At 40.6% G+C, this 14,963-nt stretch overlaps 1 protein-coding gene across 1 annotated transcript in view; it reads right to left on the reverse strand.

The window, feature by feature from the left end:
* LOC132380092 (alpha-1,6-mannosylglycoprotein 6-beta-N-acetylglucosaminyltransferase B-like) overlaps positions 1 to 14,963 on the reverse strand; it is a 919,103-nt gene that overhangs the window by 227,299 nt on the left and 676,841 nt on the right. The window lies entirely within an intron of this gene.

Below are 14,963 nucleotides of genomic sequence, written 5' to 3' on the forward strand. Positions count from 1 at the left end.
CAGTCAGCGTGTGTATACAGACGCAGTTAAAGATATTGCAGTGCTGAGAGTGCCTAGATAAGCAAGATACAAAAGCATTGGTTTCTCTCACACACTTCATTTACTGGGATATTTGCACTCAGTGGGAGTTGTATTTTATTTGCAATGTTATGAGGGACCTAGAATTTACTGTTTGGAATATACACATAGCTTGTATTGTCAAATAGAAGTGGCCACAATATATTTTTACTTTTACATTAGGTCATTTATTATCAACCAGCATATATGAGGCAGAGCTGCAAATGAATCAACACAGAGAATAAATAAATTGTAAAAGGTACACCGTGGAATTCAACAAAATAATTTACAGAACATGATGAAAATACAAAAAAACTCACCCTTACAAAAGTTCTACGTTAGACCATAAGATATAGTAGCAGAATTAGGCCATTTGGCCCATCGGGTCTGTTCTGCCATTTCATCATGGCTGATCCAATTTTCCTCTCAGCCCCAGTCTCCTGCCTTTTCTCCACATTCCTTCATGCCCAGACCAATTTAGAATCTATCAAACTCTGCTTTAAATATACACAAAGACTTGGCCTACAGAGAAGCAAAGAATTCCACAGATTCACTACTGTCTGGCTAAAGATATTCCTCTTCATCTCTGCTCTAAAAGGGCACCCTTCGATTCTGAGGCCATGTCCTCAGGTCTTAGACACTTCCACCCTAGGAAACATCCTCTCCACATCCACTCTATCAAGGCATTTCACCATTCATATCGTTTCAATGAGGTCACCCCTCATTCTTCTAAATTCCGGTGAATACAGGCCCAGAGCTATCAAGTGTTCTTTGTATGACAAGCTGTTTAATGCTGGAATAATTTTTGTGAACCTCCTTTGAATCCTCTCCGGTTTCAGCACATCCTTTCTAAGATAAGGGGCCCAAAACTGCTCACAATACTCCAAGTCAGGCCTCACCAGTAAAGTCTCAATATTATATCCTTGCTTTTATATTCTCGTCCTCTTGAAATGAATGCTAATGTTGCATTTGTCTTCCTTATCACAGGCTCAACCTGCAAATTAACCTTTAGGGACTCCCAAGTCCTTTTGCATCTAAGCTTTTTGTATTTTCTCTCCATTTAGAAAATAGTTAAACCATAGAACATTACAGCACAGAAAAAGGCCTTCTGGCCCTTCTTGGCTGAGTCGAACCATTTTTCTTCCTAGTCCCACTGACCTGACCATATCCCTCCATACACTTCACATCCATGTACCTGTCCAAGTTTTTCTTAAATGTTAAAAGTGAGCCCACATTTACAACTTCATCTGGCAGCACATTCCACACTCCCACCACTCTCTTTGTGAAGAAGTCCCCACTAATGTGCCCTTTAAACTTTCCCCCCTTCACCCCTAACCCATGTCCTCTGTTTTTGTTTCTCCCCTAGTCTCAGTGGAAAAAGCCTGCTTGCATTCACCCTATCTATACCCATCATAATTTTATATACCTCTATCAAGTCTCCCCTCATTCTTCTACACTCCAGGGAATAAAGTCCTAACCTATTTAACTTTTCTCTGTAACTCAATTTCTCAAGTCCCAGCAACATCCTTGTAAACCTTCTCTGCACTCTTTCAATCTTATTAATATCCTTCCTGTAATTTGGTGACCAAAACTGAACACAATACTCCAAATTCGGCTTCACCAATGCCTTATACAACTTCACCATAACATTCCAACTCTTATACTCAATACTTTGATTTATAAAGGCCAATGTACCAAAAGCTCTCTTTACTACCCTATCTACCTGTGACGCCACTTTTAGGGAATTTTGTATCTGTATTCCTAGATGCCTCTGTTCTACTGCACTCCTCAGTGTCCTACCATTTACCTTGTATGTTCTACCTTGGTTTGACCTTCCAAAGTGCAATACCTCACACTTGTCCGCATTAAACTCCATCTGTCATTTTTCAGCCCATTTTTCCAGCTGGTCCAGATCCATCTGCAAGCTTTGAAAACCTTCCTCCCTGTCCACTACACCTCCAATCTTTGTATCATCAGCAAATTTGCTGATCCAATTTACCACATTATCATCCAGATCATTGATATAGATGACAAATAACAATGGACCTAGCACTGATCCCTGTGGCACACCACTAGTCACAGGCCTCCACTCAGAGTAGCAATCCTCCACTACCACTCTCTGGCTTCTCCCATTGAGCCAATGTCTAATCCAATTTACTACTTCACCATGTATACCTAGCGAGTGAATCTTCCTAACTAACCTCCCATGTGGGACCTTGTCTAAGGTCACACTGAAGTCCATGTAGACAACATCCACTGCCTTCCCTATCCACTTTTCTTGTAACCTCCTCAAAAAACTCTAATAGATTTGTTAAACATGACCTACCACGCACAAAGCCGTGTTGACTCTCCCTAATAAGTCCCTGTCTATCTAAATGCTGTAGATCCTATTTCTTAGTACTCCTTCCAATAATTTACCTACTACCAACATCAAACTTACTGGCCTATAATTTCCCGGATTACTTTTAGAGCCTTTTTTAAACAACGGACAAAATGAGCTATCCTCCAATCCTCCAACACCTCACCCATGAATATATTTTAAATATATCTGCCAGGGCCCCTGAAATTTCAACACTGGTCTCCCTCAAGGTCCAAGGGAATACCCCATCAGGACCTGGGGATTTATCTACTCTGATTTGCTTCAAGATAGCAAGCACCTCCTCCTCTTCAACCTGTATAGGTTCCATGACCTCCATTGCCTTATTTCCATTGACTCCACGCCAGTTTCCTTAGTAAATAGATGCAAAAAACCTATTTAAGATCTCCCCCATTTCTTTTGGTTCCATACATGGCCAACCACTCTGATCTTCAAGAGGACCAATTTTATCCCTTACTCTCCTTTTGCTCTTAATATACCTGTAGAAGCTCTTTGGATTATCCTTCACTTTGACTGTCAAACCTACCTCATGTCTTCTTTTAGCACTCCTGATTTATTTCTTAAGTATTTTTTTGTACATTTTATACTCCTCAAGTACCTTATTTGCTCCCTGTTTCCTATAGGTGTCATCCGTCTCTCTCTTCTTCTTTATCAGAGTTCCAATATCCCTAGAGAACCGAGGTTCCTTATTCTTATTCACTTTGCCTTTAAACCTGACAGGAACATACAAACTCTGCACTCTCAAAATTTCTCCTTTGAAGACATCCCACTTACCAACAACATCCTTGACAGTGAACAACCTGTCCCAATCCATGCTTTTTAGATCCTTTCTCATTTCTTCAAATTTGGCCTTTTTCCAGTTTAGAACCTCAACCCGAGAACCAGATCTATCTTTATCCATGATCAAGTTGAAATTAATGGTGTTATGATCACTGGAACCAAAATGTTCCCCTACACACACTTCCCTCACCCTTCCTAACTCGTTTCCTAATAGGAGATCTAATATTGCATTTATATTGCACTAATATCGTAAACCTTTCACTTCCTCTACCGAAGAAAATACCATACACTTCCCAACTCTTTGCCCATTCTCCTAATCTGTTTAACACCTTCTGTAGACTCTCTACTTCTTCAAAACTACCTGTCCCTCCACCTATTTTCATATTGTCTGCAAACAAGGCCATTAATTCCATCATCCAAGTCGCTGAAATATAATCTGAAAAGAATTATTCTCAACACAACCCCCTGTTGAATGCCATTAACCACCAGCAGCCAAGTAGTAAAAACTCCCTTCATTCCCACCCTTTGCCTCCTGCCAATCAGCCTCCATGCTTTATCCATGCTTCTTTCCTGTAATACCATGGGCTTGTAGCTTGTTAAGGAATCTCATGTGTGGCATTTTGTCAATTTCTTCTGAAAATCCAAGTGCACAACATCAACCAATTCTCATTTGTCTATCCTGCTTGTTATTTCTTCAAAAAATTCCAACAGATTTGTCAGGTAAGATTTCCCCGGAGGAAACCATGCTGTCTGTAGCCTATTTTACTACGTGCCTCCAAGTACCCTGAGACTTCATCCTTAATAATTAACTCTAACATCTTCCCAAACACTATATTAATTTATCTAGAATTACCAAGATGTGAGAACTGGTGTCAAGGCTGCATTTATTTCCATGGTTACTCTGAGAGGTGGTGAGTGACCTTGTGTGTTGCAGCACTACGTCCGAGACATCCAAGACACAGCTAATACTCATCCATATTACTTTGTATCTGTCAGTAAATGTTGGTCAGACTGACTAAGATTTCCTTCTATAAAGTGCACGAGAGCTTTTAAAACAACCCATGAGCATCATGCTCCCAATAAGAGCAGATCAAATTACTTTCCTGAATCCAAACTATTAAATAAGACGTTTCAACAAGCTGTAAGCTAATATTTCCTAATTGTTAGTCTTACAGTATGATTCTGGCATTGTAAGAAATTCCAGCATATTATTCTGTGATATAATTTGAACATGATAAATTTACAGAATACAACTTAATTAAAGTAAAAGCAAAATACGCATATTGTAAAGTCCATATGAACCATAAGTTTGGTACAATTAATGAATTTCAGTGATCAAGACTCCTACAATTTAGTCTCATTATTAAAATCACTAATTGAATTAAAACGTTAAAATTGAATAACATTTTTGGAGAGAAGAGGTAAGATCATTTCTCAAATGAGTCTCTTAATTGTTTAAAAAAAAATACTTTCGAGCATTTCAAACTACCGCCAGGCAAACTTTTGTGTTCAGTTCCATTTTATCTTTGTTTCCCTCACCTTGGACGAGTAGAAAGGGTACTATTTACCCCACGATATCTGTAATATAGCCATCATTGAGGCCAGATCCTTATTATAATTGGCAAATAATAATTGGTACTGACAGTTGAATGAAATATTTGTGCACAGAGGGAAACTGGTAGATTTTGTTTGGTTATGATACCATGGGTAATGGAAATAAAATGACATCAGAATCTGGATTAGATTTATTATCACTGTATGATATTTTCTGAAGTTTGTTCTTTAGTGACAGCAAAGACATAAAATTACTACAGATTACAAAACAAATAAATAATGCAAAATCAACAATAATGAGGTAACATTCGTAGCCTGTTCAGAAACTGATAGTGGAGGGGAAGAAGCAGTTTATATGCAGTAGATATGGCAATTGCACTCATGAATATGCATTGTCAGCTAGTTATTTTTTCATTGTGATAGTGTTTAACTCCATTCATTCCGTTGTAGTATTTGTTGATTCGTGGACACAGCAATGCTTCGCTGCCTGCTTGCATTCCGCCTTGCCCGAGAAACTAGACTGTCGAGTCAACTGACTGAAGACTAGTGGTAGACATTTTATTCTTAGTTGTTCTTTTCAGCCACAGTGTAGGCTTCTTTTTCCATTTGAGGGTTTTAGTTAACAGCCCTGTTTGGCCTAGCATTTATTGCTTTCTTTTCCTTTTAACACTGTTTGCATAAAGTCTGTGACCTCTCACACCGCACTTGGGCCATATCCAAATTGCAGTGACATCTGTTTCTTGAAGATGGTTGGGAAGGTTGTGTCATGATGGAATTGACTGGGTCTACAACCTTCTGCAGCTTCTTGTCATCTTGTGCATTGGAGTTTCCATAAAGACTATGATGCATCAGTCAGAATGGACTCCATTATACATCTATCGAAATTTCAAACTCCTCAAACTGTTGAGAAGGCACACCTTCTTTGTGATTGTGTCAATATGATGGCAAGACCTCTGCACATGACTGCAAGAAAGTGCAGATAGTTGTGCACACAAGTCAGCACATCACAGGAATCAAACTCCCCTCTATGGACTCCGTCTATAGTTCTCGCTGCTTCAGTAAAGCAGCCAGCATAATCACTTGAACATTCTCTTTTCTCACTCCCATCAGGGAGAAAATACTTAAGCACTTACCACCAGTCTCAAGGACAGATTCAGTCCCTCTATGATAAGACTCTTGAATGGACAGCTTGTATGTTAAGATGGACTCTTGACCTCACAATCTACTTCATTATGGTCTTGCACTTCATCATTTATCTGCTCTGCACTTTTTCAGTAGCTTTTAAACTTTATTCTGCATCATTATCGTTTTTCCTCATTCTACCTCAATACTCTGTGTTATAATTTGATCTGTGTAAACACTAGCTTATGCAAGACAGCCTTTTCATTGTATCTTGGTAAAAATGACAATGTGTTGAGCCCAGGAGAAATACCCAGGGAAGTTGACACCTAGGAACCAAAAGACATAAAACAAATGGTGAAATAAAAGTTTTAAATGTTTTCAAAGTAATAATTCCCAAATTGCTATAATCTTGTTTTCCAGATGTCTGGAGTAGCCTTTGTGGATGTGACCATTCTTGGGTCAACAAGCCATATAAAACAGTTCAGAGCCAGAGCTTTCGATTCACATTATTGTCAATCTATTGCCATCCCTTTGTCATCACTCTGCAGCCTCCAGGCTAGATAACCTTTTCTCAATACAAATTTTATGAAGGGAATTATGAAGATCTACTTGATTGAGGGATAATTAATAAGGTGGATATAGAAATTTAGTACCAAATCAAAAGCTTTGTAGGGATTTGAATACAACTGACCTGAAACATCTTGAGCAACATGGTTACATGTATATCAATTTGTAATGACATCTGAGAAAACAAATTAGAATTTCATTTAGTTTCTTTACTCAATATACATATAGTAGACAAAGAATTTTTCCCAATAATGACCCCTCATCTCTGTGCTCCACAGCACCCTCATATCCAGTAGACACAACTAACAATAGATGACTGACAGTGGCACATCACCATCTGGTGGCTTGCATCAAAAATGAATGGTATTTCCCACATTTTGAATAATTATTCAGCACTGCAGCTGTGTCTATGGAAACAAACCACATGCAATATCATGCAGTGATCTTATGGTGCCCAATATTCGTATTAATATATTAATTTAATTTAGGTAGGTACATTTGTTCTTTGTATTATTTCACCGGACAGTTATGAAGATTGCAGTGATACTGTACCAGGATATTAAAAGGATCTTCAGTTGTAATCTAAATATACCGACAGAAGGTTTTAATTTTATGAATTTATTCTATGGCTATAAGCCAATTGTATTCATTCTCCTAGCAGATGGGAGTGTGTTGCCTTTTTATCTCTTCCCTGCATTGTGGCCAATTTTCTTCTTCCTTCTGTTCCTTCTGTGAAAATGTGGTTGCGTTTCTGGCATGTATTTTCCTGGATTGCGATGGCCCCCACCATTTTATTAACCTGGCCATTTTACCTGCAAGATTCTTTATAATAACTGTTGGCAGACTCCTGACCACAAAGACATCATAGATGTTATAAACCCATTCACGCTGAAGGTGCTCACATTGACCGCAGCAATAAATAGTAAGACCCTGCCTAATCTTTCCCTCATTATTTCAAAATTTCTGAGGTCCTTCTTTTATTTTAACTTCATCCTTTTAGGTTCTTATCATACAGCTAATTTTGCAGGTATTGGAAATACCGAGTGTGGAAATTTGCTAGCCTTCTTTTTTATGGCCAATGGCTAATGTGTGCAAAGTATTGAAAACAGATTCTCACTTCTCTGTTGCTCACAAATCTAAGTTGAGAATGAGCTAAATTATAGCATTTAAGTATCTAATTACTGAAGCAACCATAGGACGTATAGACATGCATCAAAAGGAAATATGAAAAATAACTTACATACAGTAGTAAAGATAACAGAAAATATTGTTGGAAACCAATTAAGGTAAGGACAGTAGTAAAAAGAAAAAAGGTAAAAATAAAATTTGAAAATTAAAGCTTAATCAATGAAAGTTATTTTGATTATTTTAAAACACAGTTCTAGGAGTCCAGAAGACACTTGGACAACACTACTATCTGCAAAACCAAGCAGTACATATACTGACCATTCAACTTTCAAGACTAAACCATGGCTTTCCAGGAAAATGGTAAATTTATTTGGGCTTACAAAGCAGTAGGCCCATCCTCCGTTCTAAAAAAAGTGTAAAACTGCAACAGTTTTTCGCCTACATGAAAACCTTGATGATAGTTAGCCTGTCATGTGTTCTATGTTATTGGAAAATGTAACAGAGAGGCCTGCTCAAGAGGCAGAGAAGTAAAATCTTCATTCCTGATTTCTCAATCCCCCGGTGCCAGATCTGTGCAGACACAACCTATCTATCCTACCATTTTAAAACTTAAAGTAGTTCTAAAGAATTAAATTGCATTGTCAGCAGCTGCTACAGCACAATAAATCCCTGTGGTAATCACAGCTTCATATAAAGGAGTTTTCAAGACTCATTGTCCATGACTTTCCTAGGAATTGAATCTTAAAGCTATAAATCTCCACTGAGTCAGTAACTGCCCTTAAAACTGACATGTGAACTTATGGTTAACTGTTCTACAGCTCTGTCTTCGCATGGAGGAAGAATACTAATAAATGGTTAGCTTTTTCTAGAAGTATTTTCAACTAATCTGTTCCTACTTGAAATGGTAAAAGAACATAACATCAACTAGTAACTAGATAAGGAGGAAAAGAACAATCTCCTGCTGCCCTAGGCTTCTAGATTTGCCATTATACCTTTATAATGATAAATGGGTTTGTTGATTGAAATTCAATATTTGGATCAGAAGGATGTAGAATTAATGATCTGCATTTTCCCTTTAATTAAAAAAACATTATTGTGAATTTTCAATTTTAAGTGAGAGTGTAGACAATCATTACTATAATCCTTTTCAACCATTTTAGTGGTCACATTGTGAATTGTAAATGATTTTTCTTTTTTGGGGTGATCTTAACTTAGAAATTAGGAGGTATGATGATGTTCAATACTTACTATATTCATTTAGTGTTATTTGGTCCAATAACTTAATATGATATTAATCTACATTATTGAAATAGATTAATGATGTGTCCTTTATTAGTCTGTATAATCTTGCCTTGTAGCTTCACTTTGGAGTTGAGGGATAGTTCTGGTGAAGTTATCTCATTATCACTTCAGAGAGCTAATACCTTTCACAGGTAGTTCCCAGAGCTGCTCCCAGTTTACCACGTGTTCTGCTCTAGTCCTTGCAAATTACATTTTATCCATCAAGAATATGAAGATTAATATTCTACTATTATTTATTTTTGGTACCTGGCCATGATAGTCTAATTTTCTATTTTGAACAGAGAACACAGAATAGTAACTTGGTAACCAAGTTTCTATTTGGTTCATGAGTTCATGATACTGTGCTGACCTTTTAATATACTCCAAGATCAAGCTAACCCTTCCCTCCAACGTGCATCACTTCACACTTCTCCAGATTGAACTCCTTCTCAGGCGAGCTCTGCATCATATCAATGTCCTGTTGTAACCTAGAGCAATCTTCTACAGTACCCACCACACTACCAACTTTTGTGTCATCTGGACACCTAATAACCCACCCTTCCACTTTCTCATCCAAGTCATTTATGAATATTACAAAGAGCAGGAGTCCCAAAATCGATCTCTGTGGAAAACCACTGGTCACCGACCTCCAGGCAGAATGTGCTAATGTGCTCCATTACAATCACCTTCAGCCTGCTGTGGGCAAACCAATTCTGAATCCACGCAGCCAAGTTTCTCTGGATCCCATGCCTCCTCACTTTTTAATGAGCTTACCATGGAGACATTTGTTGAACTCCTTGCTAAAATCCATTTATTTCTGCTTTACCTTCATTAATCTGTTTTGCCACTTTCTCAAAAAAGTCAATGTGGCTTGTGAGGAGCAATCTGCCCCTCACAAAGCCACGCTGACTACCCCTAATCGGACTATGTTTCTCTAAATGCTCATAAATCTTATCTCTAAGAATCTTCTCGAATAGTTTTCTCATCACTGATGTAAGATTCACTGGTCTATAATTTGCAGGATTATCCTTGTTATCTTTCTCAAAGGAATAACGTTTACCCCCTTCCAAATTTCTGGTACTACTCCTGTGGTCAGTGAGAAGGCAAAGATCATCGCCAATGGTGCAGTAATCTCTTTCCTTCTTCCCGTAGCAATCTCGGGTAAATCCCAAATGGCCCTGAAGACTTTTCTATCCTACTGTTTTTCAGAAGTTCCAGCGTATCCTCTTTCTTAACCCCGCCATGTTCCAGCACATCAGTCTGTTCTATATTGATCTTTTGTTCATCAAGATCCTTCTCACTGCTGATTACTGAAGCAAAGTATTTATGCAGACCTTAATTCAATTTGTTTGTGACAGTTAGATATGAAATATATTGAAACTACATTGTTATCAATCATATTCCAAGCAGAATCCTGTATCAAAGCACAAACGAGATGACTGAATTATATTTTTAATGCAGACATTCTTAAATAATAATATTCTGTAGCTATTTGGATCAATACAATGCTAATATATTATTCATGCAGAAATAGTTGAGCAAAATGCACCATAATTTACCTTATGTCAACATGAGACTGTCAATCAGAGACATATGTTGAATTTGTTAAATCTATGGCAGTTATAAATAAAACCTATGGTACTACCTTTCACAACATAAACTGGTCATTGGGTTTCATCAATTAGCTTGTGATATCCTTCATATTTAACCTGTCATATCTGCTTTTTGTCCATATGGTTCTTTGGTTTTATCATTCTTTTGGCTATTGAATTTACATTTCCATCATATTTGTAAAATCATTAGAAATGCCTAATATGTCAATGTGTATTGCAATGTATAGAAATATGAATATGCATAAAAATATAAGAACTGTGGTGAAAGAGGAAGATTTGTTGTCTTCAGTTTTACTTACTCCTTGAGTATGGATGTCATTAGCAGTTCAGCATTTAATGGCATTCCTTAGTGTTCATGAGGATGTGGGGACGGTGAAATCTCATTTCTTTTTACTTGGCTTTTTCAGCTCTAGGTACAAATGTTTGTACATTCTGCCTTCAGCAGAAGCAATAACCAGATCTGGTTAATATTAATAAATATTTACAAGTGAGAAATTAAGAAGAATTTCAACCTGATTTTTCAAATGTATTCACTCAGGAATTAAAATTTATTTTTATAGCAATGAAATAATAATGATTCTGCAGAAAACTAAAGTCTACAAATCCTCCTTTGTAAATTTTAAAGACTGCTGAGAATGAACACAAGATCTCATGGAAGAACATCAGATTAGAATTGTTTTTACTCTGAAGCGGTTATTTTTGGCATTAAAATGAAAAGTCATAAAAAAGAAACCGTTAATAGTTTTAAATACTCAATTTGAAAACCATTTGTGGTACTCTAAGATAACCTATGGCCACCTCTTTACCAACTAACATTACAATTAATCCTTTAAAGTATTGGTTTACAGAAAATAATTATTGATTTATCTCCATTTAAGAATCTATGTGATTTGAAGGTGGCAGAAATATTTTAAACCTGACTAATGTTTAACAGCATATTATTCATTTTGAACATCTGTCTATCTGGAAGGACAATGGGTGATGATCATCACCATCACAACCCTGGTGTAAGATATGGAGATCCTGAGAAGCCCAATCATCAGGATCCCTCTCTCGGCCTCTATGGTGTAGTCCAAAGGAAAGATTATGAAGCAATACGTTCGGCACCAGCTTGGCTGCAGGAGTTGCTGGAAGAATGTTTAATGACATCCAGCCACCTTAGGGGCTCCACTCTGGATCTAATTAAAGGAGGGGCTTAAAAGGGGCTTCCTTTCCTCCACCATCAACTCTGCTCTCAAACGCATCTCTCCCATTTCACGCACATCCGCTCTCACCCCATCCTCCCGCCACCCCACTCGGGATAGGGTTCCCCTTGACCTCACCTACCACCCCACCAGCCTCCAGGTCCAACATGTAATTCTCCATAACTTCCGCCACCTCCAACGGGATCCCACTACCAAGCACATCTTTCCCTCTCCCCCCTTTCTGCTTTCCACAGGGATTGTTCCCTACGCGACTCCCTTGTCCACTCGTTTCCCCCCCCCCCCCACATCCCTTCCTACTGATCTCCCTCCTGGCACTTATCCCTGTAAGTGGAACACGTGCTACACCTGCCCCTACATTTCCTCCCTCACCACCATTCAGGGCCCCAAACAGTCCTTCCAGGTGAGGTGACACTTCACCTGTGAGTTGGCTGGTGTGATATGCTGCGTCCAGTGCTTCCGGTGTGGCCTTTTATATATCGGTGAGACCCGATGCAGACCGGGAGACCGTTTTGCTGAACATCTACACTCTGTCAGCCAGAGAAAGCAGGACGTCCTAGTGGCCACACATTTTAATTCCATGAACCATTCCCATTCTGATATGTCTATCCATGGCCTCCTCTACTGTCAAGATTAAACCACATTCAGGTTGGAGGAACAACACCTGATATTCCATCTGGGTAGCCTCCAACCTGATGGTATGAACATTGATTTCTCTAACTTCCATTAATGCCCCTCCTCCCCTTCTTATCCCATCCCTTATCTATCTATTTATCTCCCCCACCCTCTCTCTCATTTTTTTCTCTCTCTGCCCCTCTCACAATCACTCCTTGCCTGTTCTCCATCTCCCTCTGCTGCACCCCTCCCCTTTCTTTCTCCCTAGGCCTCCCATCTCTCTCAGCTTTATCACTATCCCTCATGTCTTCTCCTATCATTTCACATTCCCCAATCCCCCTCCCACTTTCATATCTCTTACTATCTTTTATTTCAGTTAGTCCTGACGAAGGGTCTGAGCCCAAAACGTCGACAGTGCTTCTTCCTATAGAAGCTGCCTGGACTGCTGCACTCCACCAGCATTTTGTGTGTGTGTTGCTTGAATTTCCAGCTTCTGCAGATTTCCTTGAGTTTGTGTAATAAAATATAAGCATCCTTCTCAATTGCAGGAAAAACAATGAAAAACAGAAATATAGAAAGGAGATCAGGAACATGAAGAAGGAAAACAAAGGAAGCCTGGAGGATGATATAGAGTATATGGAAGTAGGAAGAGACTCATGTAATGCATTCGAGGAGAAAATCAAGACCACTTAAAATAGATGGAATTACATTTGAGAGTGAAGGAAAAGTGAATATGTCTAACTAGTATTTAGGATTGTTTTCTATAGAGCAAGACGGAAACAAGAAAATAGGACCTTTTCAAACTATGGAAGAAACAGAACAACAAGGTAATAACGGCAAGTTTACAAAAGCTACCAGATAGAGACTAGAATGTGAACATATACAGCTGAGGAAACACATCTTTGAAAAAAATTGTAAGCCAACAAAGGCTGTCAATCACATCACAGCTTTGTGTAGTCATTTCCCCAGACTTTCTAACCTAGAAGGAAGTACAAAAATGCGCAGTGGACTTGAAAAAGACATGTTGTGGTGACCCACTTCCTAGCGCACTCGAACCGGCTCACAAATAGCCGGCGCACCGGCACAAAGGCCAGTCCCAAAAGGACGCCAGGTCTGCTTCTCCAACAAAGGGAAAAGCCTGCGGGGGATTGTGAGTACGTGCCCCCTACAGCATCCGCGCCCGGGGAGGACGGGATCAGGGAGGCTTTAAAGCAAGGCTGTGAAGTTTGAATAAAATCTTTCTTTATCTGCAGTTTACCGACTCCGTGTCGTTATTTTAGCACACCGCTACAATTGGTGACCCCGACGGTCCAAATGATTTTTGGACTGGAGATGAACGACGCCGCATCTGTTCATGTGGTTTCGTTGAAACTGCCAAGCTTCTGGACACTGCGACCTCACCGATGGTTCCAGCAAGCAGAAGCCCAATTCCACGTTCGGCAGATAACCTCAGAGGACACACGTTACTACTACGTGGTGAGCTCCCTCGACCAGGACACAGTGGCCCAGGTTGAGGAGTTCATTCAGTCTCCTCCAGCGGATGGCAAATACACAGAATTCAAAGCCTTGCTCATAAGGACTTTTAGACTATCATGTTGTGAGCGAGCTGCCCGCTTACTGCACCTGGATGGTTTGGGGGACAGACCGCCATCGGCTTTAATGAATGAGATGTTGTCTCTGGCTGGCGGACACAAGCCCTGCCTCATGTTTGAGCAGGCATTCCTGGAGCAGCTGCCCGAGGATATACGCCTGCTGCTGTCCGACGCTGATTACAGCGACCCACGGAAGGTGGCAGCCCGGGTGGACTTGCTGTGGAACGCCAAGAAGGTGAGTGGGGCATCCGTTGCACAGATCACTAGGCCACGCTCCCAGCAGCAAACCAGACCAGGCCCGGCCACAGAGCCCGCTAACCCCAGAGGCAGGGGTGAGGAGACCAACGAACGATAGTGCTTCTACCACCAGCAGTGGGGCGCAGAAGCCCGCCGCTGTAGCCCGCCCTGCAAGTTCCCAGGAAACACCAGGGCCAGATGCCGCTGATGGCTACGGCGGCTGACCATCGGGATAGCCTCCTGTATGTGTGGGACAAGAGGTCGGGACGCCGTTTTTTGGTCGACACCAGTGCTGAGATCAGCGTCTTACCCCTGACAAGTTACAACACCCGCAACAGGGCACCAGGTCCCACCCTGAGGGACGTGAACGGCAGAATAGTAAGGACCTACAGTTCGGGTCCAGCCAGTTCACATGGGACTTCACATTGGCCGCCGTAGCCCAACCGCTTCTGGGTGCGGATTTTTTGCGGGCTCACAGCCTGCTGGTCGCCTTGCCGAGACCTTCCAGACATTCTCCCTGGGAGAAGTCCAGTTGCCAGCCCCACACCTCGACTCCATCACGCTGTCCGACAACGACTTCACCAGAGTCCTGGCGGATTTCCCATCGGTTCTGGCACCGCAGTTCATGGCAGCCATGCCCAGACACGGCATACAGCACCACATCCCGACCCAGGGACCACCCCTCCACACCTGTGCTTGGCGGCTTCCCCCGGAGAAGCTCCGACTGGCGAAAGAGGAGTTCAACACGATGGAGGAATTGGGAATCATCCGGCGGTCTGACAGCCCATGGGCCTCCCCCCTGCACATGGAGCCCAAAGTGACAGGGGGCTGGAGACTA

This window comes from Hypanus sabinus, chromosome 23 (assembly GCF_030144855.1).
Source record: "Hypanus sabinus isolate sHypSab1 chromosome 23, sHypSab1.hap1, whole genome shotgun sequence".
NCBI lineage: Eukaryota > Metazoa > Chordata > Chondrichthyes > Myliobatiformes > Dasyatidae > Hypanus > Hypanus sabinus.